The sequence below is a fragment of the Manis pentadactyla genome, chromosome 15, assembly GCF_030020395.1.
Source record: "Manis pentadactyla isolate mManPen7 chromosome 15, mManPen7.hap1, whole genome shotgun sequence".
Lineage (NCBI taxonomy): Eukaryota > Metazoa > Chordata > Mammalia > Pholidota > Manidae > Manis > Manis pentadactyla.
Window position 1 is genome coordinate 41,770,497 of NC_080033.1, and position 6,940 is coordinate 41,777,436.

At 39.8% G+C, this 6,940-nt stretch overlaps 1 long non-coding RNA gene across 1 annotated transcript; it reads left to right on the plus strand.

Moving 5' to 3' along the window:
* The first annotated feature begins 870 nt into the window (after positions 1-870).
* LOC130681091 (uncharacterized) lies at positions 871-5,372 on the plus strand. Its single transcript, XR_008994152.1, has 2 exons — positions 871-1,812; positions 3,838-5,372. It is a non-coding gene; the product is annotated as an uncharacterized LOC130681091 (long non-coding RNA).
* Positions 5,373-6,940: the final 1,568 nt, after the last annotated feature.

Genomic DNA, 6,940 nt, shown 5'->3' on the forward strand with positions numbered 1-6,940 from the left:
TTGGGGTGTATTCACCAGAAGATGTGTGAAAGAATATTTGGAGAAGCCAAATCTGGAACCAATCCAAATATTCATCATTTGAGAATACGTAAATAGGGTATAGTTACACAATGGAATATTATACAGCAAGGAAAGTGAATCACAGTTATGTAGACCAACTATGAATGAATCTTATAAACATAAAACTTAACAAAAAAGCAGGCCGTTGGAGACATCACATAATATGATACCATTTTTGTAAAGTTAAAAGACTAGCAAAATTAAGTGACATGTTTAGGGAGACACATAACTAGAAAGAAGAAAAAATAATGGAAAATCTTGCCTGTAGATGTGGCAAGGAGCTGGGATAGGGATGAAGCCCACAGGTAGACACAATAGTGGTGTATACTGGGTAATGGGCCCATAGGTCTTTATTTTGTTACATGTCTCATGATTTTGTATGTTACATACAAAATAATACATGTAATATGTATCCAATATTAAGTAATAGATTGAGTTCCCTGGACTGGGATTCAGGAAGATATTTTTTTAAATTTAAACTGCCATGGATTATAAAAGGTATTATCTATTTAATAAAAGCTTTTGGAAGAGAGGGAGAAGAAATTCTGTTCAGAATCAAGAAATTACATTTAATGGATCTCTTTCCAGAAATTAAACATTCAAACTTTACTAAATGATGTGAACTTAAGAGTAATGTGAGGAGCAAATGGGGGGATAGCTTGAGGACAGATTATCCTATGGACATGTTTTATTTCACTACTTGTCCTCTCCCCTGGAAAGTGGTTATCAATTTGGGGGAAATGAATTATAAAATAGAAAATATTCCTTTAAGTTTTAAGAGTGGAGATAGGGGACATGGGAAGGAAGAGGGTTGGCCACTCTTGTGAAGATTTCTTCCTTTTATTTTAAAGGAGGAGCCCATGTTTCCATTTCTTCTATGACTCGTTTTACTTCTGGGTCTGATCCTGGGTCTGAGCTCAGCTTTATTATATGTAATGCTTGTCTAAGAGAGAAGTGTTGAAAAATAGGGCTGTTGAAGCAGTTGTTCAAAGCAATTTTGTGTCTTACTAGAATGGATTGTTGGAAACTCACTCCTTATTAATTTCTGTCACACCCTTTAAGGCAAAGGATTTTAAAAAGTCCATGTGCTGTGGAGGGTTCTACTACCCCTTGAGCCATTATCCCTAAAGAAAAAGATTAACTAGAAACCATTTCTTCATGTTTCTGATTCCCTTTGTGCTTTTGTTATGCTGTGCTGTTGGGAGCAAACCTGTGGGCCTTTAAGCAGGCTCGGTTACGAAAGCCCCACCCTTAAAACCTCCCTCCCAAGGGCCCCCCACCCACAAGATGGCGAACTCCCTGCTTCTCTTCTGGGTCCTCTGCTCCCGCCGGCGCCAGCCAAGGCTCAATCACCCCTCTGCACCTTCCCGCTGGCGCCACCTAGGGCCCAATCACCACCTGACCCACCCCTTCCTCGCTACCTGTATAAATTGAGCCTGCAAACAATAAACTGTGTCAGTTTGATCAGATATCCTGTCTTGCTGTCCGTTCTTTGTGTCCCTTGCCCCTTCATTCTCTCCTCCAGGTCGTCGACCCCCGTTGACTGTCCTGCGGGTCGGGACAACTGGCGCCCAACGTGGGGCCCAACAGACCGGAGAGGCGAGAACGTCGCCCCCAGGAGGGTGGGCCCACCGTGGGCCACCCCACCCATGAAAGGAGGTTTCTGCAGCTAGACCCTCGCCAGAGTCGCCATGTTCTGAACCCGGCATGAGACAGACTCGTGTATACTCAATCGGCGACGCATTTAGGAAGGTAAGTCATGGGGCAAGCATTCTCGCAGGAAGATTTGTTCATAGCCGGTCTCAAAGAGTCCCTCAGGACACGAGGAACAAGGGTTAAGAAAAAAGATTTGAAACGTTTTTTGGTCTTTATTGAAGATGTGTGTCCCTGGTTCCCTCAAGAAGGAACCATTAGTGAAAAGAAATGGCAACGGGTAGGCGATTGCCTTCAAGAGTATTACAGAGTTTTTGGTCCAGAAAAAGTACCTGTGTCAGCATTTAGCTATTAGATTTCCAGCCCCCTGGACTGGGGCTGTCTAAACCTTAACCCAGTAATGTAAACTGCTTGCCCTTAGAGTGTATTCTTGAAAACTTAAGTACTTTTAATCAAATAAACTAAGAAGAAAGAAGGCAATTGAATATTAGAAATTCAAATCTTTATGTCAGTTTGTGTATGTTTTTATATGAAAAGTGTTGCTAACTGTAGTCATTATGTCTTGGTCTGTATGTTTGTGTGTCTAAGTGTGTAAATAAAAAATGTTTTCTACCTCCGGATGGTATTAATAAAAATTGATTTAAAAACAAGCGCTTGTGAAAATTGGGCATTCTAAAACTTCCAGAAAATCTAATAAAAAATATTATGCATTAATGCTAATTTAAGCTTAACTGATACGGACATGTCCTTATAGTTATTAACTGCCAAAGTTTACTTAAAGTCATTTAAGTTGATGTTACCTGTTAAATATTTCAAGAAGATGCTTAAAGAAAAGCTTGACTTTGATGTTTAGTAAAAGTTTTATAAGTAATCTGGCATGTTGCTAAAAATAAGTAAACAAGTGTAGCAAATAAACTTTTTAATAATATTACTGTATTAATGTATAAATGTATATATCTGCAAACAGCTTGTGAATTTTTGTGGTAACCGAAATTCTTAAAGTTTGCTAAGCTATATAGACATATTTTGTACTTAATAAGAAATTGTGCTATAAGGCACATTTCAAAAAATGATAAAATATGTTCATAAATGTATCAATCTGAAGAATGTTGATGTAACAGTTTACAGTGGCCTATTTTTCAGTGTTCACTGAAAGTTAAAATATCAAATAGTTTTAAGTTCTAATGAAAACTACTTGATATAATAAGGAAAATATTTTGGTATGTTAAGATGTGTGTTTTAATAAGAGAAAGTATAAAGAATGGAAATTCGTTTTGTTGAGAGTAAAGAAGGTTAATTGTTCTAAAGTACAGGTATTTATTTAAAGGGAGACAGAGAGACAGAGACAGAGAGAGCAGTGTGGTGCAGCAGCGTGGTGCCTTTTGTTGTGGCAGATCCGCTCAGCCTGTTGCTTTGGGGGAAGGTCAAGGTGTTTAGAGATAAGGCGGGATAAACCCAGTCAAGCCCCAGGCAAGCCCAGGCATAATTCTCACCGGTTTATGTGCTTGGGACCATGGGGCAAGTGAAGAATAAATTACTATATTCTTACAGATATAATCATGCTATGTGAAAGTAAAGCAAGTGAGTCTTAATATCAAGAACACAGCAAAATCGGAGTTTTGTTTTCAGTTGGAAAGACAAAGTATTCTTTAACTGTTAGTCTGCTCTTAATATTGAAAGATTGCAAAGGGTTCTCTAATTGTTTTATTAAAACAGTTTCTTATGCTTAAAGTCTTAATGAATTGTCTGAGTATTTAAGAAAATACGATCTTAATATTAAAAAGACTAAGCTAAGTGTTAACAACTATCTAACCTGCATTTGCTTTTAAACTTTCTTATTATCATTCTAGTTCAATAATAAGTGCTATTTAATAACTATAATTCTATTTAGGCAAGTGCCTTAAAACCTTTTGACAACTTCCCAAGACCAAATTTTTAAAAAGTATTTTTACCTCTCAATTAACTCTGATATTTTCCAGAGGGCCCCTGGAACATATCTAGAATTTCTTCTCATCAAAGAAAATATTTGACTAATTTGGCTTGTTTACCTGATAGATACTTACCTAAAAAGTGCTGTCAAAAGGAATAATGCTAAACTTTATTACTGAATGTTTTATGTCACAGAAATATGACTCTTCCCCCTAAGACGCTTACTCCTGATGCCAAATTACATTTACCTGTTAGCACTACTATAATCACTGACTGTGTATGTATTAATTGTACTCATGTACCCTCTTACTGTAATTGTACAATCAATGTAAAATAGTCTTCTGGATATAGACTTCCAAATGGTTAAGTATTTTTGTGTAATAACAAAACATATCAAGCCCTCTCTCCACACTATCAAGGTGTTTGTGGGGTGGGACGCATTCTTCCTGCTCTAATAGACCATCCTGAATATAAGCACAAGAGACTTCTCCAAGCTCTGCCATCTGACTGTGATGAAAACTTGAAGCTTTGAGGTCCTGCTGCTGTTGCAGTTGTAGCTGCGTTCCTCCTGCCGGTTCCTGGACTTGTCGTTGGAATGCTAGAGGAGATATCTAAGCTGGCCTGCGCATATAGCAAAACAACAAAATTGACTGCTTCTGTATTATCTGAACTCCACCAAGAACTGAGAGAATTGCGAGTTGCAGTGCCTCAGAATCGTGCTGCTGTGGACTGTGCTGTTAAAAGAGCATGTAAGATGTGAACAGTTTCCAAGAATGTGTTGTTTCAATTTGTCTGATTTTTCTCAAACTACCCAAAATCAATTAGATGATATCCCCGGTCACCACAGAACCATGTAAGTCCTATCTTGTTTGCAGCCAAAACTACATCTGATATATTAAATCAGATGAAAGACATGTGCAAAGAACCCCTGAGTAGTCTCTGGCACGCTGTCACAGCTCTTAACTCTAAGCATTTTATGGCTTTTGTGGCTGTTACTAGGGCCTTGTGTCCTTCGCAGCATGTAAAAACTCATCCAACAAGCCTTAAGAGGCCTGCATCATTTGAAATTGCAGACGGCCCCCCCCCACTTGTAAATCATAAGATCTAAAGTCAAGTATGGTAGCCAATGACGGGTAAGATATGGTTGAATTGTAAATACCAACCTAAGACAGGGAGTGGTCGACAGAGGACTATAGCCCCATGACGGGTAAGGATTTACTTCAACCATACAACCTAAGACAGGCACCTACCTTGACCCAGTCTGAGTTAGACTGGTTGTTTTATTAAAGAGAAAAAAGAGATGAGATAGTCAAAGACGGGTAAGCACCCTAGAGCCTCTGGCAACCTAAGACAGGGCTTCCACATTGGAGTGGGAGTACCAATGACAGGTAAGATCAGAGTCGTTGCCTTGGGGCACCTAAGACAGACACTGTCTTATTATAAAATAAAAAAGGGGGAGATGTTGGAAGCAAACCTGTGGGCCTTTAGGCAGGCTCGGTTACGAAAGCCCCACCCTTAAAACCTCCCTCCCAAGGGCCCCCACCCACAAGATGGCAACCTCCCTGCTTCTCTTTCGGGTTCTTTGCTCCCGCCGGCGCTAACCAAGGCTCAATCACCCCTCTGCACCTTCCCGCTGGCACCGCCTAAGGCCCAATCACCACCTGACCCACCCCTTCCTCACTACCTGTATAAATTGAGCCTGCAAACAATAAACTGTCAGCTTGATCAGATATCCTGTCTTGCTGTCTGTTCTTTGTGTCCCTTGCCCCTTCATTCTCTCCTCCAGGTCGTCGACCCCCGTTGACTGTCCTGCGGGTCGGGACACTGTGCAAAGAAGAAATTGAAGTTGGGATGAATAACAGACAAGATGCAATCCAGAAGTGGCAGGAGACAGTGTGCTGAGTAGTTGGCCTTGGTGGTCTTCAAGCAGCTCTTGTTCTCTAAATTAAAGGAGAAATTGAAGACATGGTCATAAATTGAGACAAAAGTCAATGACAATGCAATGAAAATCTTACTATTGTGTTCATAGAAAGGGCCCCCTGCTGCTTGAGTTAAATAAACTAAGGCAGTACTGGATATCCTGGGTCAGACACTACTGTGTGAAAGTTCTAAGAACACAGACTGTGCAGCAGAATCTGGAGAAGCACATTGCACATGGAAAATGGAGTATTAGAAAGGACAGGGTAAAGCCTATTGGGCTCCATGACCTTGATCCTAAAGCAAGGCAAAGGCACATTGGGTTAGGAATTTTCAGCCAGGGCTGTTGAGAGGTCCTCTTTGCATGGAGCTGATAAAGGGGGAAACTTTTTTACCCAGAATAATTGGAAAAGAATGTTCTGGAATTTTTGAGTTAGCCCGAAGAGAAAGATGTCAATAATGTGGCTAGAAAGGAATAGTTAAATACTCATAGAAGGCAGCTACTAGCATGGTGGTTAAAACCAAGGGCTTTGAAATCAGGTGTAAGTTCAAATCTCTGATCTGAAGTTAAATGTCCGTGTAAAGTTGGGGAACCTACTTAGACCTAGTAAACCATAGTTTCCTCTTGCTGCAAGGGGGATAGCAGTCCTTACTTTACAGAGGCATTGGTCAGATTTAATAAGATAATAACTAGAGAACAGTATGGTGCTCACTCAGTACCATGGGGCTGTCACTCTGCAAGTAGTGTGACATGGTAGAGGTGGTGAGAAATATTGATAGTGGTGATATATCTCCAGGTAATTTAGATTCTCAGTCCTTTTCTACTTCAAAAAGCGGCTTTCTTTCCTAATTTATTCTGACCTAAAGAATTACACCCTTTTATGTAGACCAAGTGTTATTTAGAGATTTCCAATATGCCACCTTGATTTTACTATTTACATAGATAAAAAGTGGCTTTTGTAGATTTTCTTTTTGATATACTATGATCTGTCAACATTTAATAAAAAAGACATTTTGGCCAAGACAGCCCATCAATTCAGTCAAACAACTAATTTGGCAAATTTTTGCCTCCCTGGATCAGACTGACAGGCTGTTTGCCAACTTGATGTAATTGACTAAATGTTTCTGTTCCCCATTGATACAGACTCAAGTGACTTTTTTCTTTGTGATTTGCGTGGGAAAATGTACTGAATCTGAGGAAGTTGGGTGATTCTGGTGAACTTAAGCAATTGCTTTTGTGTTTGCCTTTTAATTTAGTCCTCTAAGGGCTTAAGATCTAAAGGGGATACAGAAGACCTAGGAGAAATTGGACAATGGTTTGGGGATGGGGATGGGTCAGTATTGTGCTCAGGGGTTGGATGTTTTAGAGTGGAAAGTGTGG